At 39.7% G+C, this 26,032-nt stretch overlaps 1 protein-coding gene and 1 pseudogene across 1 annotated transcript in view; both read left to right on the top strand.

Moving 5' to 3' along the window:
- Positions 1 to 26,032, top strand: part of HSD17B12 (hydroxysteroid 17-beta dehydrogenase 12) — a 164,240-nt gene that overhangs the window by 18,760 nt on the left and 119,448 nt on the right. The window lies entirely within an intron of this gene.
- LOC108304914 lies at positions 17,257 to 20,179 on the top strand (annotated as a pseudogene).

The raw sequence follows: 26,032 nt of genomic DNA, 5'->3' as shown, positions 1-26,032 counted from the left end.
TTTAGGCATATAAAGGACAATTAGACATAAAAATACGTGACTTATAGGTTTTAAAGCAGGGATCCTTGCATGGTAGACTTTCAAAAGGATAACCATCTTCTGCAAAACCACATAAATAGCATAGAGACTGCCAGAGTGAACTCAAGAAAAAACATGATATGTGAATTTCTAGTAATAAATTTTGAAATTCTTGAAGGGAAATGATGATATATGATTTAAGTTCCTTAAAAATAATTTATATTTTATTTTTATTTTAAATAATTTAAGATCTGATTCATTCTGAACTATAATTGACTCTAGAGGGTGCTGATGAGCACTAAAGATGTCCTGAAGATTTATATTGAAGATTATTTTTATTAAAATGAAGTTTCCTTGAGGTTTTAATGTAGTATTTGAAAATAAACACATATTTTGCCCTCCCAAGAGAGCTTAGAGCAAAAATACTTAAGTGTTTTTTTTTTTTTTTTTTTTTTGAGATGGAGCTTGCTCTGTTGCTCAGGCCGGAGTGCAGTGGCACGATCTCAGCTCACTGCAACCTCCACCTCCTGGGTTCAAGCAATTCTCCTGCCTCAGCTTCCCAAATAGGTGGGACTACAGGTGCATGCGCCACCATGCCTGGCTAATTTTTGTATTTTTAGTAGAGGTAGGGTTTCACCATGTTGGCCAGGCTGGTCTTGAACTCTGACCTCAAGTGATCTACTGGCCTTTTCCTCCCAAAGTGCTGGGATTACAGGTGTGAGTCACTATGCCTGGCCTCATTGTTGTTCTTTTAAAAGTAGGTAAATAATTTACCATTGTTCTTAGAAACTCTTTGAAAATTCCACTGAATTTGTGTGATTTCTCTAAACTAACTTTGAGTCATGCTTTTGAAAGCTTGTTTAATATTTCAAAAGAAAAGAACCTACCTTATATTTATAAAATATAAATCTTAGTACCGGATTAGTGTATTATTTTATAAATTTAGTTATGTTTGCAGAAATATTTATTTTATGTTTAGAAAGAAATTTCAAAAAGTACATTCTAAAGTTAGATTTTACAGAACTAACATTTAGCTATTAGAGTAATATATGCTTCTTATATTTTTAGCAGGTAGAGTACTTTTAAACTGTAGTATGTTTTTTTGTTTGCTTGTTTGTTTGTTTGTTTGTTTGTTTTCTGAGACACAGTCTTGTTTATTGCCCAGGCTGGAGTGCAGTGGTACAATCATGGCTTACTCTAGCATCAACCTCTCGAGCTTAAGTGATCCTCCCACCTCAGCCTCCTGCATAGCTGTGACTACATCTGTGTACTACCGCACCGGACTAATTTTTGTATTTTTAGTAGAGACGGGTTTTGCCTTGTTGCCCAGGCTGGTCTCAAACTCCTGGGCCCAAACAATCTGTGCACCTTGGCCTCCCAAAGTGCTAGGATCACAGGCATGAACTACCACGCCCAGCCTACAATGTGATGTATTAATTTGAAAAACCTTTTCACTTTTCAGATGGGGAAGCTTTTAGAAAATTGCTGTCTTAACCCAAACTCCAAAAATGGCGATGATAAAGATATACATTGTAAAGCAAAAATAAAATTTGAAGGGCCTCCTAACCTCCCGCAGATATCTGAATAGACTCCCTCATCAGCAAGGGCACTCTAAAATTTAACCTGAAACACTGATTCAGGTCATGAAGTGGGGGTTGGATAAGCCTTATTATACCCCTCCGACATTAACATCAACACAGACCTTAAGTCTGTTAAGAAACATTTACAACCTATTTTCTCTGAACCCTGTGACTTGGAGGCTTCGTCTGTATAATAAAACTTTGGTCTCCACCAGGCGTGGTGGCTCACATCTGTAATCCCAGCACTTTGGGAGGCCAAGGCGGATGGATCACGAGGTCAAGAGATTGAGACCACCCTGGCTAACATGGTGAAACCCCATCTTTACTAAAAATACGAAAATTATCTGGGCGTGGTGGCGCATGCCTGTAGTCCTAGCTACTCAGGAGGCTGAGGCAGGAGAATTGCTTGAACCTGGGAGGTGGAGGTTGCAGTGAGCCGAGATCGTGCCACTGCACTCCAGCCTGGCCACAGAGTCTGGACAAAACAAAACAAAAAAACACAAACAAAACAAAAATACTCCCTTGGTCTCCAGAACCCCTTATCTTAACCCAGACTTTTTTTTTTTTTCTACTGATAATAACTCTTTCAACCAATTGCCAGTCAGAATATGTTTAAATCTACGTATGACCTGGAAACCCCTCTCTCCTACCGAGTTGTCTTCCCTTTCCATATCTAACCAGTGTAAATCTTACATGTATTGATTGGTGAACTATGTCTTCCTAAGATGTGTGAAAGCCAGCTGTACCCCAACTGCCTTGGGGTAGAGCCTCTGAGGCTGTGTCACGGGTACATGCTTAACCTTGGCAAAATTAATTTTCCAAATTGAGTGAGACCTCTCTCAGAGATTTTGAGTTCACAACGTTAACAAAAGTTCTGTGTTATAGTGAGAAAACTTTGCTAAACAAAATGAATTATTCTTAATTGGAGTATCAGTCACTTCAAAGAATGAATGTTAATGTAAACTTTTACATTATGTTCAACCTATGAACAAGTGATGTATTTCCAGTCTACTCTTTGTTTAACATTTCTTCAGAAATATCACAACTGTTTTCATTACTGCAGGCAGAGAATCATATTAGAAAAATTCTCTCAGTAATTTGATATGAAACCTATGTTTTACTCATTGAAGGCAGTGTTATCCAACAGAACTTTTTATGGTGATGGAAATATTCTATATCTACACTGTACAATTTGGTAGTCACCAGCTATTGAGAGCTTGAAATGTGGACAGTGTTACTGATGAACTGAATTTTTAATTTTGTTTTATTTTAATTAAAAATTAAATTAATAGTGACATGTGTCTGGTGGCTACCAGCTTGGACTGCATTGACTTTAAGTCCTTCTGCTAGGTGATAGATGTATCGGGGATTGAATTATGACTCTGATGGTACATATGTGTATCTGTGCAGTCCTTTGAACTTTTATAAACCTGCCTGGGTATTATAACATGCAAACACCTTGTTTCCAGATAGACACATTTATGTGAAAAGAATTGGCCCTTTGGATGTATCTCAAACCCTGAGGTTTTCTTTTGTGCTTTTGAGTTAAAATGCAGAGAGCATCATACAACAGGTGACTGCAAAATGGAGGGACTGATGAAAACAAAACAAAAGCAACCACAAACCAGAACTTATGTCTACTGCATAGGAATTTTATTTGGAAGTTGGTATGCTTTTCTGAATGTCCTTAAGTGTAGCAAGTCTTCCTACTTGGAGGGTAAACTTGGGTATGATAAAGAGGCAATTTGTGCTTATGTCTGGTAATTAATGATAAAATACTTGAATACTGCTTTATAATTTGCCAGGTTATTGCAATTTCATCTTCTTGGAATATTAGCCCCATTTTACAGACAAGAGAACCATGATTTAATCAAGGTTTTAAGGCTCATTCATTTCACATTTACTGATCACTTACTGTTCATGTAGATTTCTGGGTTAGGAATGAAGTAACAGTTTCTCCTCAAAGGAATTAACAATCTAGTCGGGACAATTAAACAAAGAAACAAGAAATTATTATAGTATACTCAATAGGATAAGAGATATAGGTGCATAGGATGCAGTGGAAGAAGGAGAAACATCTGGCATGGTGGTGAGACCTGAGGGAGTCAGGAGTTTCCTGGGTGAAGGAGGCAGGGGAAGGGTGCTCCAGAAGAGGCTATGCCAGGAGCAAAGGTGTGAAGGTGCTGGTGGAGCAAAGGTGTGAAGGTGCTGGTATTCCAAATCAGAATAAATTTAGTACATAGAAGGTCCCTGAACCTTCTGTGTGCTCAATAGAAGTACATAGAAGGTGCACAAAATTTACTAGTGGTTTTATATCATTTTGACCTTGTTTTTTTTCTAGCTCAGTCTGAAGAAAGGCTGGGCTAAAAATAGCTCCTGGTACAGTGATAAAGCATCCAAGTAACGATTTCAAGGAGAAAGTTAAGACTAGATTTAGTTATTTGGCAAACACTAACTTAAAATATTGATGTGCTAATAAGAAATCATCTTACTTATTAAAGCAGATCCTTAGAGGCCTGTTTTTGTTCCTCTTACTGGAATATCAATTCCATAAGGGCTTTAATTCACTGTTTTCCCAGGGCCTAGAACAGTATCTGACATATATTAGAAGCTCAGTAAATATTTGATATATGAAGGAATGAATCCTAGGCTGTTATCCTAAAAGTCACTGTGAATGCCTAAACCATATGAGAAATGTGCTTTTTAAAAATTCAAGAATTAACGCATTTCCATTATTCAGACTAGGCTTTTCTCCAGTGTCTCAGATACATATTGCTATATAACAAACTTTCCTAAAAGTTAGTGACAAAAAAATAACCATATTATTGCTTATGATTTTGTGGATCAGGAATTCGGACAAAGCTTATTAGAGACAACTTTTTTCTATTCCACATGGTATTGGCTGGGGCTAGAGGGTTCGTGATGGCCTCACCTCCATGCCTGGGGCCTTGATACTAGTTGTTACCTGGGAAGCCTCAGTTTTCTTTCTTTTTTTTGTTTTTTTGAGATGGAGATTCACTCATGTTACCCAGGCTGGAGTGCAGTGGTACAATCATGGCTTACTCTAGCATCAACCTCTCGAGCTTAAGTGATCCTCCCACCTCAGCCTCCTGCATAGCTGTGACTACATCTGTGTACTACCGCACCGGACTAATTTTTGTATTTTTAGTAGAGACGGGTTTTGCCTTGTTGCCCAGGCTGGTCTCAAACTCCTGGGCCCAAACAATCTGTGCACCTTGGCCTCCCAAAGTGCTAGGATCACAGGCATGAACTACCACGCCCAGCCTACAATGTGATGTATTAATTTGAAAAACCTTTTCACTTTTCAGATGGGGAAGCTTTTAGAAAATTGCTGTCTTAACCCAAACTCCAAAAATGGCGATGATAAAGATATACATTGTAAAGCAAAAATAAAATTTGAAGGGCCTCCTAACCTCCCGCAGATATCTGAATAGACTCCCTCATCAGCAAGGGCACTCTAAAATTTAACCTGAAACACTGATTCAGGTCATGAAGTGGGGGTTGGATAAGCCTTATTATACCCCTCCGACATTAACATCAACACAGACCTTAAGTCTGTTAAGAAACATTTACAACCTATTTTCTCTGAACCCTGTGACTTGGAGGCTTCGTCTGTATAATAAAACTTTGGTCTCCACCAGGCGTGGTGGCTCACATCTGTAATCCCAGCACTTTGGGAGGCCAAGGCGGATGGATCACGAGGTCAAGAGATTGAGACCACCCTGGCTAACATGGTGAAACCCCATCTTTACTAAAAATACGAAAATTATCTGGGCGTGGTGGCGCATGCCTGTAGTCCTAGCTACTCAGGAGGCTGAGGCAGGAGAATTGCTTGAACCTGGGAGGTGGAGGTTGCAGTGAGCCGAGATCGTGCCACTGCACTCCAGCCTGGCCACAGAGTCTGGACAAAACAAAACAAAAAAACACAAACAAAACAAAAATACTCCCTTGGTCTCCAGAACCCCTTATCTTAACCCAGACTTTTTTTTTTTTNTGGGATTACAGGCACGCACCACCATGCCCAGCTAATTTTTTGTATTTTTAGTAGAGACGGGGTTTCACCATGTTGACCAGGATGGTCTCGATTTGTTGACCTCGTGATCCACCCGCCTCGGCCTCCCAAAGTGCTGGGATTACAGGCTTGAGCCACCACGCCCGGCCAAGGAAGCCTCAGTTTTCTTCCATGTGGCCTCTCTAATGGTCTCTCATTATTCACTAGACTAGGTTGAGCTTCCTTACTTGGTACTGAGATTGTTCCAAGATAAAAACAGAAGTTGTAAGCTATCTTAAGGCTTTGATCTGAAAGTTATAGACTGTCAGTTCTAACATACTCTTTTTTTTTTTTTTGGAGACAGGGTCTTGCTCTGTCGCCCAGGATGGAGTGTAGTTGCACCATCTCGGCTCACTGCAACCTCCACCTCCTAGGTTTAAGCAATTCTCGTACCTCAGCCTCCCAGCAAGCTGGGATTAGAGGCACGTGCCACCACACCCAGCTCATTTTTGTATTTTTAGTAGAGATGGGTTTTCACTATGTTGCTCAGGCCGGTCTCAAACTCCTGGCCTCAAGCAATCCGCTTGCCTTGGCTTCACGAAGCGCTGGGATTACAGGCGTGAGCCCCTGCACTCAGCCAGTTCTACCAAATTCTGTTGGTCAAAGCAAGTCAGAGGACCAGCTCAGATTTAAGTGGAAGGGAAAAGATTCTACCTTTTGATGGGAGAAAGTCAAGTTCCTATAGCAAAGTGGCATGAGATGGAAGGTATTGATGGAGCTATCTTTGGAAACAGGCTGCTACAGTCTGCCCTCTGAACATAACAATTCACATTTCTTCCATATGCAGAATAGACTTTACTCCTCTCTTGGAAGTCTTATCCCATTAAGGCATCCACCTGGAGTCTAGTATCTTTTCATCTAACTAAAGTCCAGATGCATATGAGATTTCTTAGGCACAGTTGCTCCAGGACAACTTCTTTTTTTTCTTTCTTTCTTTCTGAGACAGTTTTGCTCACCCAGGCTGGAGTGCAGTGGCGCAATCTTGGCTCACTGCAGCCTCCTTCTCCTGAGTTCAAATTATTGTCTTGCCTCAGCCTCCCAAGTAACTGGGATTACACAGGTGCCCACCACCACATCCAGCCGTATTTTTAGTAAAGATGAGATTTCACCATGTTGGCTGGACTGGCCTCAAACTCCTGACCTCATGATCTGCCCACCTCAGCCTCACAAAGTGCTTGGATTACAGGCATGAGTCACTGCGCCTGGCTTCCGGTACAGCTTCTTTAGATCTAGAAATCTGTGAACAAAAAGATGAGTTATCTGCCTCTGTCTCCTATTCCCTAGTCAACATACACTGGTGAGATAGGGGCAAGAAAACTATAGTAGACACTCCCATTTAAAAAGAAGAAGAATTAGAAGCACTGTTCCATAGCAATTTTGAAATTCATCTGGGCACCTGTTACTAGTCTCTTACCACGTGTCAAAATGTAGCTTAAATAGTGCCCAGTTCTGCTCCTTGAGAGTTGTTCCTTAGTACATGGTTTTGTAAGATTGTTAGCTCTACCCTTTGGGCTCTTGGCTTTCTCCTCCTCTTTTATTTTTCATAAGAAATAGGACCTATTTGTAGCTGAGTAGCTTTCCAACCTGCTTCTTACTTATGCGAAGTTGGGAACCCACAGATATTTTATTTCTCCCATTTTGAACTGTTTCTTTCTCTTTTAGTCCAAACTGATGGTACTTTTAGTACTCTAGTTTTCTTTAAAACTTTGAGAGTTTTCCATGAATGTTATTAGGGATTGATTCTATGTCCCAAAAGCCACATTCATTATTCTTTTCCAGGACAGAACTGTCTTTACTTTGGATCTGTCTATTGAAGGAAAAGGTCAATAAGATTCTTAGAAGTCCCTTTGTATAGATGAGAAGAGTCTATATTTACAAGGTCTCAACAAAAGATCTTATGGACAACCTCTGATTTCATATCTACCCAGAGACCATTTTTAAATTTCAGATCTTTTGCCACTTGCAGAGGCTGTGTTGGGCCCTCTCTACTTCCTCTAAATTCTGCTTAAAAATTAAACAGGCCAGATACAGGTGAAGGGGAGGAAGGCAGCAAATCACGCTGCAATGTGTGTACCTATGCAACAGTCTTGCATGTTCTTCACATGTACCCCAAAACCTAAAATACAATAAAAAAAAAAATTAAACAGGTCCTTCTTTCGTTTATTTCTCTCTTCCCTTACTTTATCATATGCAGCTAGAAGAAGCCAATTGGCACTTAACTTTCAATGTTCTACCTGGAAATATCTTTAGCCAGTTGGTAAGTTAATTAAGTAAATATTCTATCTTACGTAATTATTAAATTAGGTAAATATTATTGCAGGCAACAGTCTTGCCAAACATTCCACCACTATGTAACATGAGTCACTCTCTTTCCTGCATCTAATAGCAATTTTCTCACGGCTCTTCTGGCCTTTGCTAACAACTGACTTTCAACTTTTTCAGCCTCTGCCAGCCATCAGGTCCCAAAACCAATGCTACATATTGTAGATTGTTTGGCACTTTCCATAAGCAAGTCAGTCAAATCAAGTCACATATATAAGGAAGAGAAAATAGATTCCATCTCTTGAAGGGACGAATGGCAAATTCCCATTGCAAAAGAGCATGTGGAATGGGATGACTTATAATCATCTTTAGAATCATCTATAGCACCTAGTAAGTTTAAACTTGGAAGATTTACTATAGGTGAGAAGTTAACAAGTGGTAGCCTGTATATGTATCTGGCTCACAGATATGGTATCTTTGGCTTGCGCAGAATTTAAATTAAAAAAAAAAAAAACAGCATAATTTACCATCATTAAACAATTGGAAGATTTTATTTAGAAGATTGTGTCTCAGGTATCTCTTGAAAAACAGTAAGCTGTTGTTGTATTGGGCCTTCATTTCCATATTAGCTAGAAATTGCCTGATTTACTCACTTTCATGACCTTCTTGGCTCCTATAGGTATTTGAGTTTGCAGTTTTTGCTACTGTAGATTATTAATTTATACATTAGTTTTTTTTAAGGGAATACAGTGATGAGCAAGACAGGCATAGAGCTTACATTCAAGTAGGTGAAGATGGGCAGTAATAATAGATAAATAATTTATCTAATAAAATATTAGATAAATATTCCACATGGAAGTGGAATTAAGCAAGAATCTGGGATAGAAAGTGACTAGTAAATGGGTAGTTGGGGTGGGCATGTTTTAGATAGGGTGGTCAGAAAGGCCTCTTCTGAAGACATGATGTTGAGTGGCCTTAGTGATGAGAAGGAGCCAAACATGGGGTCAGAGTGTTCCAGGCAGAGGAAATAGCAAGTGAAATGATCCATGGATGGGGCTGGGCTAAGGGTACTTGGGGAAAGGCAAAGCCGAGAGTATAAGAGGAGAAAACGGTAGTAGAAGAGGAGCATGAACGAGGTCATGAGAGATCCTGTAGGACAGAAAAAGAATTTCAGATCTTATTCTGAGTAATGGGAAGTCATTGAAGGAATGGAACAGGACTAGGGATGTGATGTCATTTCCTTTTTGCAAAGATATCTGTGGCTGCTGTGCAGTAAATAGACTAGTGGTGAAGGGTGGAAGTAGGATGGTTGTTAAGGAGGCTTGCAGTCATCTAGGAGAGGTATAAACGATGGGGCCTTGAAGCAGGGCATGGTACTTTTAAAGAAGTGGTCATAGGTGGTATGTCTTAAGAGTAGACAGGTCTTGTGGAGGATTGAATATGGGAATGGAGGGAATCAAAGCCAACTTTGAGCCTTTTGGCTTGAGCAACTGAATCAGTGCGTGGTCCCATGGGAAGTTCTGACAGAGGAGCAAGCTTGAAGTGGGGATTGAGAGTTTTTCTCTTGACCACTAATAACTTTGTGATCCTACTACAAAAATAAGGTTGAAAATGAAAACTCCTAAAATGAAATTATTTTCATCTTACAGCTCTTTATATGTTTTTTTTCTTCTCTCCATTAGAAGACTTTGCCATTACTTGGAAGGCATAGAAGCTGCAATGAAGGAAGTATACAGATGTATATTGGAGGATGTATTTACATTTTAATGTGTAGCTATCTGCTCTCAAGAATTAGGCAGTGAGACTGGGCACTGTGGCTCACACCTATAATCCCAGCACATCGGAAGGCTGAAGTGGAAGTATTGCTTTAGGCCAGGGATTCAAGAGTAGCCTGGCCAACATAGTAAGCTCTTGTCTCTACAAAAGATTTAAGAATTGGCCTATAATCCCAGCACTTGGAGAGACCAAGACAGGTGGGTCACTTGAGGCCAGGAGTTCGAGACTAGCCTGGCCAACATGGTGAAACCCTGTCTCTACTAAAAATACAAGAAAAATTAGCCGGGCATGGTGGCGGGCACCTGTAATCCCAGCTATTTGGGAGGCTGAGGCCCGAGAATCGTTTGAACCCAGGAGGCGGAGGTTGCAGTGAGCTGAGACTGCACCATTGCATTCCAGCCTGGGCAGCAAGAATGAAACTGTCTCAAAAAAAAAAAAATTAAGAATTAGCCATGGTGGTGTGCTATTTTGAGTAACGGGAAGTCACTGAAGGAATTGAATGGGGTAGTAATGTAATGCCATTTACTTTTTACAACGATGACCCTGGCTGCTGTGCCATGAATAGACTAGTGGCCAAGCGTAGAAGCAAAATGGCCATTTTTTATTTTCTATTTATTCCTATTCAGTGTGGTCATAAGGGATCAAGTATAATTTATTATTCGCATTTAATTGTTATGGAGAAATAATTCATTTTTACTACTTAAAAAGTTGGCATGGTAGTAATCAGAATGTTCTAGGAGAGCCTTCCAGAGGTTTGTAATACTTAGAACTGAAGTCACTATTTAGCTAAGACCAGAATCATAACTACCTGAGGCAAGATTGAGTAAGGTGAATGGAGTTGATGAATTAAAGTGCTACTTGTAAAGGACAGTAAATTCACTTTTACATTTGAGGTAGTAGCTTTTATTGTAAATTCGGATGCAAAATGAAATAGTAGAGTTTTCACCCCTTTTCAAGAGCCATTTGGAGATAGCATTTTGACTAGATCTGCCATTCAAGTCAACTTAGAAATAATTCATAATTTTATTTTTAAATTTCTATTTTAGGATATTTCCATATTATGAGATAGTGATAATACCACTCTATTTTATTATAATTGGTTGGGAGGAAATAGCCTTTTATAAAAGGTTAGTTAGTGGCTTACTGCCATTACCATTTATTTTACCTTTTTTAGAAAATGAAAATCGTTACACTTAAATTCAGTGTATACTATGTAGAGACCATAACTGATTTAAAACCGTGTAAAATAGCTTGTCTTACTAACAAAACATTCGATTTTTTCCTTTGTGAAACCTTGAGTCAAAATATACTAGTGAGGATGTTTATATTCCAGTGGTGTAGCTGAACCAGACAGGTCTGCAGCGCAGTGGTTTATTTTTAGACCTGCGTTGCCATTTTTATCCTGCAAAAATATTCATCAGTGTCTTGCTGACAGACCATCAGTTTTATAAATGTGCCACATAGACCAGATTTTGTTCTTTGTCTCATTTTCCCTCCAACTCTTTTTTTTCCTTTTGATTTGTTCATACAACTGTTGGAGAAGGAGAATTTTTTTTTTTTTTTCAATTCATGTATTAGATGCTTCAATTCACAGATTTTCAGCATCACCCAGTTCATTCATCTATCTGCAGCTGCTTACACATCTCTACTTATTGTCTGATATGGGAAGCTGTTATAGATCACTAAGCTGAAGGCAAGGAAAAGAGAAATGCATGCACTGGGGACCCTCTTCATGGGTCCAGTCAGTTTTTGGCTGCCTTCTTCGTGTGTGTGTGTGTGTGTGTGTGTGTGTGTGTGTGTGTGTGTATTTATTTACTTGTCTTACCCAACAAGGGACTGGCACAAAATACTTTGCATAAAAAAATAGCGGCCTAAGTGCCTAGGGGTTACCATATGTGGCAGAAAGCCATGTATTGAAAATAAATCCATCATTATCTTTAAATACATAGAGCACCAGTTATTTAATTTGTTAGGAGCCTGTTTTAGCCTGTTTGAGCTACTAAAACAAAGTAACACAAACCAGGTGGCTCATAAGCAACAGAAATTTATTTCTCACAGTTCTGAAGACTGTGAAGTCCAAGATCAAGGTCGTGGAAAATTGGTTATCTGGTGAGGGACTGTTTCCTGGTTCACAAATGATACTTTCTCACTATGTCCTCTCATGACAGAAGGGGCAAATGAACTCTCTCAGACCTCAAAGAGGACTGATCCCATTCATGAGGACTCTGTCCTCGTGACCCAATCATCCACAAATGCCCCCTCCTAGTACTATCACCTTGGGGGTTAGGTTTCAACTATGAATTTGGGGGGAACACAACCATTCAGAACATAGCAGAGATGATGTTTTGATTCCAGATGCTTGAGTGACAGATAAAACCAAAACAAAGAAAAATTCCTGCAATCAAGAGAAAGTAGGGGCACATACTTGTGAATATAGTAAGTTAATTTTTTTAACAATGTATATTCATGTCTCTTTTTTATAAAAGCTCAGATTCCCAAAGTAGGATTGGTATTCACTTGTCTATCTCTGTAACAAATATTTATTGAGTAGCTACTTGAGGGCCTAATATATTAATTGCTTTGGGAGATACCATGGGTTGGAGAACAGGATTCCTGATTTGTAGAGCTTATAGTGATTTTAAGAGGAAAATGCATATTTCACAGACATGGCAGTATAGCCATTTAAGAGTATAGGCACTGGAGGCAGAAATTTGCATTCATTGTTGGTGTCAGTCATTTCCTATTTGTGTTACCTTGAGCAAAGTGTTCAACTTTTCTGAGCCTCAGTTTCTTCCTCTATAAAATTGGTATGTACTTCAGAAATTACTATAAAGGTTAAATAAGATGATGCTTATTTAGCAGTGTGCTAAAAATACTGAACATCATGACTAGCACATAGTAAGCATATAATAAATGCTGGTAAATTCATAACTGTAATAACAATAATGGGGATAATAAATATTCTGTGCATATTCTATAATGCTTTAACATCAGAAATGTCTGCCGCTGTAAGTAACAGAATACACAACTATGGTGGCTTAAACAGATAAAGATTTATTAATCTAATAAGTCTGACATAGGCCACATTGAAAATTTATTATTCAACAATTTTTATTGATAATCTATATGCCAGATACTATTCTAGGCACAAGGATTCATCCACTAACAAATAATCTATATGCCAGATACTATTCTAGGCACAAGGATTCATCCACTAACAAAATGCAGTTATTCCTGCCCTCATGAAGCTTACATTCTAATTGAGGAGAGAGGCAAAAACAAACAAATAAAAGAATGTAATATAAAAATGTAAGTTATTACCATGTTAGAAGGTGGGATTTATAGAAAGCTTTCTGAAGGAGGGCCCATTTAAGTTAGGCCGTAAGGGAACGACAGAGTTTGAATAAATGAGGCTAGGTGAGAGAAAGACAGCAGGGGAACAGATATGAGAAAAATGGAGGAGGCATTTTGAGTCATCTCAAAATGGAATTTTGATGACAGTACTTTGTTGGTCATCAGGTAGTCAGGAGCCATGAACACAAGATTTCTGTAAGATTTCTAAAGTAAAAATTACATGTTATTATTTCTACAATTTTTGATAACTGTATTGTGTTTTATTGTATTGATATGCCATAATATGTAATATAGATTGCTATATATAATATATAGATATGGATATAATAGATTAGTATGGACCGTTATATACTACATCTATATGCTATTATGTGTGCTATATATGCTCTATAATTACACATTATAATATATTTAGTGGCCCCTCATGGTTTCAATGTTGGTATTGTAAACAGCGCTGCCACATACCAGTGTCTTAAGGACCGTGTTCATTCTGACAAACTAAAAGGGAAAGGCAATAGAGTAGTAAGTTAGTAAGGGCCAGCACATGGCATAGAAAGTCATGACATTTAAAGAATTGTTTCAGATATCCTTGCATCTTAGGAATCAATGGCAATTTAAGAGAAACGAGGGCTACTATACATCTAATAGAATTTAATAAAATGCCAAGTTGATATGTTTAGTAGTATCCTAATCTTGTGAGGGATTGAAGGTGTTTTCAAAATGTTAAATAGCAGATAGTATTAATTTTTTAATTAATTAATTTGCAAAGTAGGTGAGTAGGTTAGTAACAGCACAGCTATAACTTCAGGCATCAGAGAAGTTGCTTTTTCTCTCTTTGAGCTCTAGTCCAGAGAGTGAAACTTTGTTAAATAATTTACATTTAAAACTTTTGCTGGAGACCAGGCAATTTCTAAGATGCGTTGTTCGTAGACTAAAAAGCCATGTGAGTAAAGCAATGAAATCACTGAAAAGTACATAAGAAGACATTTAAATTAGACTTTGAAGTTCTGCTTGTGAGAGATAGCTTCTTGAAGGGAGGAAAGTATGCTTTCTTTGATTCCATGAAGCTCACTGTCAGCTATACCTGCTGCCCATCCACTGCATCTGAAAGGGTTATTTATTTAAGAAGTTGAATAAAACAAATTTCAAATGATAAACAAAAAATTATTTCACCAGTCTTTAGGACTTCTACGTAAGGGTTCACAGAATAAATAAATGTCATAGAAACTAGCATCAAATTTTATTCTTTTCTTGTTAAAGGTCTGTGGGAGAGAAGGTAAAAATAATCAAAATGTTTTTCTTTTTTTTCAGTTATTCGTGTTCATTCTGTTTTAAATTTTTGAAGATTAGTTAACTGTAGGTTTATTGAATCACAGCTCTGACTTGACTTATACTGTTTCTAAAACTTGTGGATGTGTTTTTTTTTTTATGAGATAAAAAGATGAGAGACATTACTGTAATTTTATATTCATCATAGTCATGGACTCACAGGGTCTTGGCTGTTCATTTAGTTTGTGACTACATTGTAAAGATGCTGAAACTAAGGCTCAGAGATATTAACCACTGGTCCAGGTGGATTTAGCTAGCAGAACCAGGACCAGAAAATAAGTTTCCTGACTATTGGTCAATCCACTACTATTTTATGTACTGTATAATCTCTGTAACTGAAAAAAAAATATGTTGGATTATATGAAGGCCCTTTAAAAAGGTTTAGTTGGAAGTGAATCTCACTGAGTGTTCATTTTGAAAAGTGTGTTAGTAGTTAAGTTGCTTAACATAATTTTGTTGGAAGTCTAGGGGTTTACCAAAAAGTAGAAAGAGGATCCAGCCAGATGTTGTATAACAAGAAGGAATTGTGTTGAGCTTCCGTGGTTTTGACTCCTCAGGGATGAGAAAAAAAAAATTAGGTGAGAATAGATGAGCATTCTTCCTTTCTTTCCTCACATTTCTTGTTGATACTACCATTATTTTTTTCAGTCTTCAAGATGTATAAATTGTTTATTAAGTTATCTTTTGGTGAGACTGTTTTGAAGTTCTTGACCAGGCTTGAGTCAGGCATGACAAGTAGATTGATTTCTTCCAGGTTAAAGTACCTAGGGGTATGGTGGGCCTCAGTATCAGTATGTTTAAATGTGTACCTTTAACATATATTTAATCCTTAAAGAAGAGGTAATTACTGTCTAGGAGACGCTGGCCCAAAAATAGGACTTTATTTTAGTGTTACTGTGATAAGCCTGGTGGCTTAAAAGGAGAATAGCTTTCTAAATCTAATTTCTAAATCTCTTAGTGAGGTGAGACAGTGTGAATAAAATCTAGGATCTCTGTTTTTGGAGAATTTACTCACTTCTTTTATGAAGAATATTATTAAATTCTTCTTCTTTTTTTGTTTTTGAGACAGAATCTTGCTCTGTCACCTAGGTTGGTGTGCAGTGGTGAGATCTTGGCTCACTGTAACATCTGCCTCCCAGGTTCAAGTGATTATCTTGCCTCAGCCTCCCGAGTAGCTGGGATTACAGGTGCATGCTACCACACCCAGCTAATTTTTGTATTTTTAGTAGAGATGGGTTTTACAATGTTGGCCACGCTGATCTTGAACTTCTGACCTCAGGTGATCCACCTGCCTCAGGCTCCCACAGTGCTGGGATTACAGGTGTGAGCCACTATGCCCAGCCTAAGATTTTAAACTGGATGAATTAGGTTGAAATAAGTCCTTCCTTCCCTTATGCTTAGATCTTTCCTTATGTTTATCTACCTTGGTGGATATAAATGTGGACCATTGAAGATAAGTTAACTAGTGGAATTACCAGGTAGGTCTTATTACACCTCTTTCACTTTTATTATACCTGAGTTATACACAGTATTTCAAGGGCACTTGTGTAGTAGACACTATTGTCTTACTGGTGCTTTTGCATACTGTTTATAAGCTAAGGAGATGTTTAATGTGACTATGTTGACTGAAGAATGAAGAGGGTCATAAACTTGGAAAGGAGAGCTTTATTTCTTATAAAGGATTGCAGGCTTCAGGGTGGTCATTCTGACAGGCTGGGAAGCAAAGCATCCCACCAGAAGTCGGACGTAGACAATTCCAGGGAGGGGCAAAGGGAATAGGAATTTATGCTGAGCCGGGTGGCCAAGTATATATGTTCAGTAAGCTCTAGGAGGCATCATGAATATTTATGGAAGGAAAAAATGTGCACATGTGCAATTGAGCTTCAGGCCTCTCCATGGCATGGAACCCATGTCCAAAAAATGGTGGCATTAGCATGATCTCAGGGTGGAGTTTTTGGCCTTCTGACCAAAAGATGAAGCAGAGCACACAAAAACGTTTACTGTGCTTCCTCTGTAAACTGGCCAGAACCACTCTGTATGGTTTAGCTGTGTCCTCCCAATCTAAGTCTCATCTTGAGTTGTAGTTCCCATAATCGCCTTATGTGGTGGGAGAGATCTGGTGGGAGGTAATTGAATCATGGGGTAAGTTACCTCCATGGTATTCTCCTGATAGTGAGTTCTCATGAGATCTGATGGTTTTTATAAGGAGCTCTCCTCTGCTCTCGCTCTATACTTTTCTTTGATGCCACCATGTGAAGAAGGATGTGTTTGCTTCCTCTTCTGCCATGATTGTAAGTTTCCTGAGGCCTCCCCAGCCATGCTGAACTGTGAGTCAATGAAATCTCTTTCGTTTATAAATTACCCAGTCTTGCGTATGTCTTTATCAGCAGCGTGAGAACAGACTAATACACACTCCATGGTTGGTGGTCTCTTATCAGGAAGAAATGCTGCTGGTTAGTTGTTTCATTGAAACTGCACAAGGAAGGGGCAACAGTAAGGCTATTGGTTGGAATCAGTGGTGGATCTTTTTTTTTTCTTAGAGGCAGGGCCTCTGTCATCCTGGATTAAGCCCTATGGCCCAGTTATAACTCACTGTATCCTCTTAACTCTTAGGCCTAGGAAATCCTCCTTCCTCAGCCTCTCGAGGAGCTGGGACTACAGGCATGTGCCAGCATGCTTGACTAACCTTTTTTATTTTTTGTAGAGACAGGGTCTTGCTGTTGCCCAGACTGGTCTTGAACTCCTGGCCTCAAGTGATCCTTCTACCTTGGCCTCTCAAAGTGCTTGGGATTACAGATGTGAGCCACTGTGTGCAGCTGAAGTTCAGGTTATTAATTAACTAATTAATTAATTGATAGCCTCCATTGCCCAGGCTGGAGTACAATGACATGATCATGGTTCACTGCAGTCTAAACCTCCTGGCTCAGGCAATCCTCTTGCCTTGGCCTCTCAAAGTGCTAGGATTACAGACATGGGTCACAATGCCTAGCCTCAGGTTATTTAAAAAGTGGCTGATGGGAATGTGGAATAAAGAAAAATGTCATTCTCCGTGGTGAAGAGTGACTTGGGCACAGCATGGAACTGATTCCCTGGCATGTTTTATTTGGGAAATATCAGGTAGACTATTTGGAGTTAAAACATTGGTTAAAGATAATCAAAAATAAAGTTGGGTTCAGCGTTATCAGATTAATGAGGAAGGCACTCTTTGGAGTATTTGTGTATGCACTGTGCCTTATTGTGAAATACATCTGTTATAGATAGTTCCTAGCTTGTAAAGCAATATTGTATTGTATAGTTGGGTTTATGTTCTGGTGATGAGATTATGATGTGATGAGTGACCAGTCGTTTAACCTCTCTGAGATTGTCACTTCATCTGTTAAATTAGATGCTATAACCAGGCCTTATTATTTACTACCCTCCTCGGGTTGTTTCAGCAACTACTGATTGTACCTCATAGAATTTTGGGACAGTTAAAACAGAGATTGTCTGTAAAGTATCTGCTACTGTGTTTGGCACACGTTAGGCACTTGCTACATTTAGATTTAAATTTAAAGGCTGTTCTACCCATCGAGCAGTCTGAACTTAGGTTTCTCTGTATTCTGCAGTGTAAATTGAGTGACACATTGCTTAGAATTTTGCTTCCCAAATTCAAGGAACGATACACAAAGAAAAAAAGCAATTTCTGTCCCTTTCCTGATCTAGCCCTTGATAAAAGGCTAATCTTTAGTAACTTTTTAAAAAAGGGGTTTGGGGGGAATTCATGTGGAGGCCAGAGTGGAAGCAGGTGCGAGAGGGTCCAGCAGAGGAAAACATGGCTGCCAAAGTGTTTGAGTCCATCGGCAAGTTTGGCCTGGCCTTAGCTGTTGCAGGAGGCCTGGTGAACTCTGTCTTGTATATAATGTGGATGCTGGGCACAGAGCCGTCATCTATGACCGATTCCGTGAAGTACAGGACACTGTGGTACGGAAAGGGACTCACTTTCTCATCCCGTGGGTACAGAAACCAGTTATCTTTGACTGCCGTTCTCCACCACGTATGTCCCAGTCATCACTGGTAGCAAAAATTTACAGATTGTCAACATCACCCTGCGCATCCTCTTCCAGCCCATCGCTAGCCAGCTTTCTCACATCTTCACCAGCATCAGAGGGAACCATGATGAGCGTGTGCTGCCGTCCATCACTACTGAGATCCTCAAGTCAGTGGCGGCTCGCTTTGATGCTGGGGAGCTAATCACCTGGGGAGAGCTGGTCTCCAGGCAGGTGAGCTGCGACCTTACGGATCAAGCAGCCACCTTTGGGCTCATCCTGGACGACGTGTCCTTGACACATCTGACCTTCGTGAAGGAGTTCACAGAAGCGGTGGAAGCCAAGCAGGTGGCTCAGCAGGAAGCAGAAGAGGGCCAGATTTGTGGTGGAAAAGGCTAAGCAGCAGAAAAAGGCGGCCATCATCTCTGCTGAGGGCAATTCCAAGGCAGCGAAGCTGATCACCAACCCACTAGCCACCGTAGGGGATGGCCTGATTGAGCTGCGCAAGCTGGAAGCTGCGGAAGACATCGCGTACCCGCTCTCAGACTCTCGGAATAGCACCTGCCTCGTGCTCCTCCAGCTGCCCCAGTGAGGGTCCACCCTGTCTGCACCTCCGCGGGCCAACTGTGCCACAGCCCCAGTGATTCTTAACACCACCTTCCTTCTGTCTCCACCCCAGAAATCACTGAGCAATTTCACGATTGGCTTATTAAGTGAAGGCAATAAAGGTAAAATGCCTTCAGATCCCTAAAAAAGAAAACGTGGGAGGATGGTTAAAAGAAATTCAAGTAAAATTCTGATTACATAAAGTTAACCATTAACCACAGTGTACAATTCAGAGGGGCTTTAGTACATTCACAGTGTTGTGCAGCTTTCATCTCTATCTAGTTTCAAGGTGTTTCCATCACCCAGAAAGGAAACACCATATCCACTAGGCACTCTCTGTTATTCCTTCCACAGCCACCGGCAAGCACTAATGTGCTTTCTTTCTCTATGGACTTACCTGTTTATTCTGCATGTTTCGTGTAAATAGAATACAGTGATGACCTTTTGTTTCTGGCTTCTTTCATTTAGCATGATGTTCATATATAGGTTTCATCCACACTGTAACATGTATCAGTAGTACTTTATCCCTTTTTGTGGCTGAGTAATACTCCATTATATGGATATACTATGCTTTGTTTATCCAGCCATCATTTGTTGGACATTTGAGTTGTTTATACCTTTTGGCTAATGGCAGTGGTGCTGCTAGGAACGTTCATGTACAAGTTTCTCTTTGATTATTGGTTCTCACTTTTGGGAGGTATATACCTAGGAGTGGAATTGCCAGGTCATATGGTAATTCTGTTGATCTTTCTGAGGAACTCCCAACCTGTTTCCCTTAGTGGCTGCCCCATTTTACATTTCTGCTGGCAGTTTACAAGGGCTTTAATTTCCCCACATCCTTACCAACACTTTACATTTTTAAAAATTACGGACAATCTAGTGTGTCATTGTGGTTTTGATTTGCATTTCCCTAATAATGTTAAGCTTTTTTTATATACCTGTTGGCCATTTGTATATCCTCTTTGGATAAATGTCTATTCAAGTCCTTTGCACAATTTTAAAACTAGATTGTCTTTTTGTTCTGAGTTGCACAAGTTCTTTATGTGTTCCAGATACTAAACCTTTATTAGATAGGTGATTTGCAAATGTTTTCTCTCATTCTGTGTATGGGTTGTCGTATCAGTCTGTTTTCATACTGCTGTAAAGAACGACCTAAGACTGGGTCGATTATTTAAAAAAAAAAAGATTTAATTAACTCACAGTTCTGCATGGCTAGGCAGGCCTCAGGAAACTTAGAATCATGGTGGAAGGCAAAGGGGAAGCAAGGCATGCCTTATATGGTGGCAGGAGCGAAAGATCGAGGAGGGAACTGCCACGTACTTGTAAACCATCAGACTCCTGAGAACTCATTATCACAAGAACAGCATGAGGGAACTGCCCCCATGATCCAGTCACCTCCTACCAGGATCCTCCCCGGACACATGGGGATTACAGCTGGAGATGGGTTTGGCTGGGGACACAGTGCCAAACCATATCAGTTGTCTTTTCACTCTGGATAAAATCTTTTGATGTACAAAATAATTTTAGTTTTGACGAAGTTCATTTTACCTGCTTTTTTTTTGTTGCCGTAGTTTTGATGTCATAGCTAACCTTAGTTAGCGTTTTCTCTGTCTTCTGTATCCCCTCTACTTTCTGGCATTCCTTGTCTAATTGCTAACATTTATTGAGAATTTATTATGTGCCAGGTCTCGTTCTAAATACATTACATACATTGTTCCATTTAATTTGCAAGGAATCCAGTACAGTGGGTGCTATTATGAACATTTAGTTGAATTTTGACAGTGACTCTGTGGGACAGATAGTTTTGTATTCACTTTACAAATAAAGAAACCAAGACAGGAGAGGTTAACTATTGCTAGAGGTTAACTAGCAATAGAGGTTAAATAGAGGTGGCAGAGTTGGGATTTGAATCTAGGCTTGAACCTTGCTGGTTTGATTTTAGTGCCCATGTTCTTAACACTCATACTGTATTTGCACTAAAATAGCAGAAGCCTTTCCATTGTGGTGTCTTACCAGGTCCTGTGATTCAAAAGTAGCAACTGCTTTGTTCCCAGTTAGAATTCCTATTCTCATGAGGCCCCTTCCATGTTACTCTTACATTTTGGGTATTCCCAACGGAAGCCACAAGTAGTTCGAATCAGTTAGATCACACTGCGGCATAAAGATTGATAGCCTTTTAATCCTTATACGTGGGTTTGCATTTTTAAACAGGGTGTGGCATTAACCAAAATGAATCATTATTCGGAAGGGTTTTTAGTGAAGAAATTAGGCAGAAGGCATTTTTGGATTATGGTGCCACCAAACGGAATCACAGGGCCTTGCCTGGAAGTTGGCCTAGGGGAGTAACTGCCTTAAGCAAATCGTGCTTTTCACAGTTTGTTTTTGTTTTTCTGTTCTGGACCTGTAGATGCTTTGAATTTTTGTTACTGTTGTTGTTTGGGTTTCCTAGGTTTTTAAGTGGCAAGTAGAACAGTCTCCAGTATCTTGTTGGGTCAAAAGAAGGGGAGTAAAGGGTAGAAAAGAGGGCTGCTCAGTGGGGAACCTGAAAGGACTAAGTGGGAAAAAGGAGCCTCCGTACTGGGACAGGACATTTGCAAACTGGGCATTTTCTTTCCATAGTCATCTGTTCTTGAAGAAAGATGTGTGCGTCCTCATACCACGGGGTTGTGGAAAATGCCCCCAATATCCGGGTATATGCATAAACTAATATTTTTCTGTAAAATTATTTTTATAATATGAGGAGAACAAGTTAGAGTGGTCTTATATTGCATCACTTTCACTGTTTGTCTTTAATAAAAATGGAGGAAGTTGCTGCTGTTTTATTAACTTGCACCCTGCATGCTTCTCTTCTTTGTTCTTTGTTAAATATGAACTGGCGTGTGTTAAGACTACGTCTGCATTTGCTCTCAGGGACTTCAGTGGTTTCTAAATTCAGCACTGCTAAGCCCCTACACTGCTTGCTTGAATCAATTGAGACTGCTATTTTTAGCAACAAAAGGGAATTGAAATAGCAATTTTCTTTCCATGTAATAGATTCCCAAGAGGAATACTGATGCAAGCTCTCTATCATTTTCTATTCCTACCACCCTCTTCCCAGAGCACTCAGAGGAAAGGCAGCTGTCATGGTTTGCGGCAGTATTAATCTTTAATCAATCGAGTGTTTTCTGCATTCAGGTGTTCCGGGGAAAAAAGAGTCATAAGAAAGAACCTGCTTGGAATAACGAAGCTCTTAGGCATGGACTTTACAGTCAGAATTTTGTGGGTAGTGGCAGGGAATAGACAGAAGAGCTAAAAATAGTGAGTTTGCTTTCAGTGTTCCTCTAGTCTATTTTTGATGTTTGATTTTGATAAGGTTGATTGGGTTCTTACTAAAAATATCTGTTCCTAGCAAGTTGAGGACAAAACGAGTAGAATATTTTTAACCTACACAGACTGAAGTATTTTTGTTGACTGTATAAAATCTGGAAGTGGAGCGCTGGTCAGCTGCCAGTATTTTATATAATCCTTAGCAAGCTAGACACTTCTGAATGCCAAGTTGGGCTATTCTTTATAGTTGTCGGTTTCCATCTTCTCAACGGCTTGTAAATTTGGGTTCTGGTGTTATATTTGTATATGAAGACATAAGCCTTAAAAAAAAAAATCTTCCTTTTCCCTCTTCCCTTCTTTTCCTCCTCTACTTTAGTGCCACCCATGACCATCATATGTATTATCGCAACCCACAGGGTTCCAGGTGATACCATATAGCTTTTTTCTGTATATTGTTAAATATATAGAAGTTACCTTAACTTACCACTTATTCCATGGCAAAATGGAATCTGAGGACGTCCATGTTAAATGAAGAAGCAAATCTTAGTGACAAGAATAGTGAACTGTCACTACTTTGGTAATTTAGCATTTTTTTGTAAAACATGTTTTAGCATGTTTTACTAAACCAAAAGCAGTTAGTTTCCCCTTTGTCTAATTCTGTCTTGGACTAGATCACTGGCACATTATGAGTACAGTAGTTCTCCCTAGCACTGAAAGTCATCACTTGTCTCTCTCTTTTTTTCTTCGACTTTTAAGTTCAGGAGTGCATGTGCAGGATGTGCAGGTTTGATACATAGGTAAACGTGTGCCACAGTGGTTTGCTGCATAGGTCATCCCATCACCTACGTCTTAAGCTCAGTGCCCATTAGCTATTCTTCCTGATACTCTCCCTCCCCCAGCCTCTCCAACAGGCCCCAGTGTGTGTTGTTCCCCCAAAATCATCACTTTTCAAGGACAGCCTCAGAATTCTTTGAAAGTGCAAATCTACAGGTTTATCATAAAGTTAAACTTCTCTCTGTTACATTTCTTGAAAATTTCACTTGTAGATCATTGATTCTGGATGTTGAGGGGAGGCTGAAGAATGTATGGGTTTGCGTAATTATTTCTAAATAAGATGTGGAAAAAGCAGTGGGTAGAATCATAAAAGGTTAGTTTTCATTTTATAATCTCCCTTCATTCATTTACTCATCCATTCATACAGTAAAACCTCATTAATCACCTGCTTTTTGCCAGGTTCTGTTCTAGCAGACTGTGATGACCTAGACAGACCCTGCTCTTATAGAATCCTGCATGATGAATGTCTTGACGGTTGTCCAAAGGACCACCAGGATGGCTAGATAGCAGGAAAAAGAGTTTTATTAGCAATATTAGTTTGCAAACAGAGAGTCTCCAGCATGAACCAAAAGCACTTTCTCCAAAGAACAAAGAGAAAACTAGAGGTTTTATAAAAAGTAGAAATGTTACCTATTGCTCTTTGAGAAAGTTCACTGGCTTTGGGTAAGGGTTTGGGGAGCTGCCAAGTCCTGTTTGGTGAGCAACTGCTCTGGACAAAATTAGAGTTGCAGCAAACATAGATGAAACTGGTGTCAGGTGACAACAAGCAGGTTCAGCTTGCTGAGAATTACATTCCTGGAGCAATGTTCTGTACCCCAAGGGTTTTTCCCCCGGATTCTTGTCTCTGTTTCAGTTGGTTATAACAAGAATGACCCAACTTGTATGATCAACTTTCACAAAAGGGGAGTACAGAGTACTATAGGGCAGGGATTCTGTATGAGGTCCTAAGTTAGTCTAGAGGTCAAGGAAGGCTCAAGGGGAGAAGAGGTGGTTTAACTGAAAAACCTCAAGAATGGGAGGGCAACACAGCTAGAAGTGTGTCTTAGTTCATTTGTGCTGCTATAATAAAATACATAAAGAACAGAATTGTGTTTTTTCACAGTTTTGCATGCCAGAAAGTCCAAGATCAAGGTGCCCGCAGGTTCAGTTGTCTGGAGAGGGATAGTGTGTGCTTCCAGGATGGCACCTATTGCTGCCTCCTTGGAATGCTGTGTCCTCACAGGGCAGAAGGCAGAAAGGCAAGTTGGCTGAAGGAACACTTCGTTAAGATTCGTTTATAAGGGACTTAATTCCACTCATGAGGGAGGAGCCTTCATGGCTTAATCACCTCTTAATATCTCCACGGCTTACTACTGTCACATGGGCCAGTAAGTTTCAACACCTGACTTTTGGAAGGAGCACATTGAAACCATAGCTGAGTGTATGTTGGAGGTGTAGGGAACATTTGTGAAGAGAAAGCATGTTACCTTGTAGGAACTGGAAAAATTTCAGCACAACTGGGGCAGGCTTGAGTGGAAGGAGGAAAGTGGTAGGAATAGTAAGGTCAGCTCACGGAAGACCTTGTGAAGAATGAGGGGAGTGGGAAGCCAGTAACAGGTTTTAGGCAGGGAAGTGAAGTTCAAATTTACATTTGGAGTGATTGTTTTGGCTACGATGTAGAGAATGAATTGGAGAGGAGTAAGAGTGGGACCAGGTGAATGCCTTAGAAAGCTATTACAGGAGCTCTTGTGGGAGATGAATGATGGCAGCTCTAGGTGGTAGCAATGGGAAGAAGTGAATGTATTTGTTTCAGGCTTTATATAGTTGGCAAGAGGGAAATGTAACTTCTTGGCAGAAAAAAAATAGTGTTTGAGAAAGATAATTTTTAACTGTGTATAGCATGGATTGAGGAGGGATGAAAGATTCCTCAAGCAGGTCCTTGTGTTTGGGATGATAGCGTAGATTGGGGTAATAGTTGTCGGAATTAACTGGGTGATATCAGTGACATACCTTGAGCAAATATTTTTATGATGATGTGAATAATATTTTGTTTTCATAATTTATCTTGTTGACAGTTTATGCTTGCTTTTCTGGGCCTATCATAGTTACTTTAATAAGACAGAAGTTTGTTTTTCACGCACTTTAAAGACTAGAACTTTTGTGTATGTTTGATTCTTTATGACAAGCAATAAAAGAAGAAATGATTGGGATTTTAAAATGGCGTGATAATTCAGGGGTATCAGAGACCTTGATTCCTATGATACTGTTCCATTCATTATCTGAGCCCATGGCTTCAACCCTTAAGATTATTTCATGGTTTTAAGAGACTTCTCCAGCTCCAGCTATCACTTTAGAATTGGCTAGATGAAGGGCAAAAGAGGCCTCTCTCTCCCAAGTCAGCTTCAGTTAAGCAGACTTTCTCAAAGTCCTTCGCAACCCTGCTTCATCTTGTTCCCTAAAATTAATCACATGGCCACTCCTAGCCGGTATATAAGTCTTTATTCCAGGCCACAATATTCTGGGTTAAAAGTCAGTGTTCTCTTACAAAGGAAGAAGGGAAAAATGGATATTAAGGAAGGCAGCCAGCAGGCTCTGGCCCACTTGTGCATTTAACACATGAAGGATGGTGTCCCCAGAGTAGATTTTGCACATTGGATCTTATCATTTCAGTGTTGCTGTGAATGCTTAGTTTTTTCATTTTAAGAAACTACAAAAGGCCAGACATGGTGACTCACGCCTGTAATCCCAGCACTTTGGGAGGCTGAGGCTGATGGATCACGTAAGGTCAGGAGTTCAAGACCAGCCTGACCAACACAGTGAAACCCTGTCTCTACTAAAAATACAAAAATTAGCCGGGTGTGGTGGCACGTGCCTGTGGTCCCCAGTTACTC

The sequence above is a fragment of the Cebus imitator genome, unplaced genomic scaffold (assembly GCF_001604975.1).
Source record: "Cebus imitator isolate Cc_AM_T3 unplaced genomic scaffold, Cebus_imitator-1.0 Scaffold58, whole genome shotgun sequence".
NCBI classification, from domain to species: domain Eukaryota; kingdom Metazoa; phylum Chordata; class Mammalia; order Primates; family Cebidae; genus Cebus; species Cebus imitator.
Note: the sequence above shows the minus strand (reverse complement) of the source record. Positions and strands in the feature narration are given on the sequence as shown.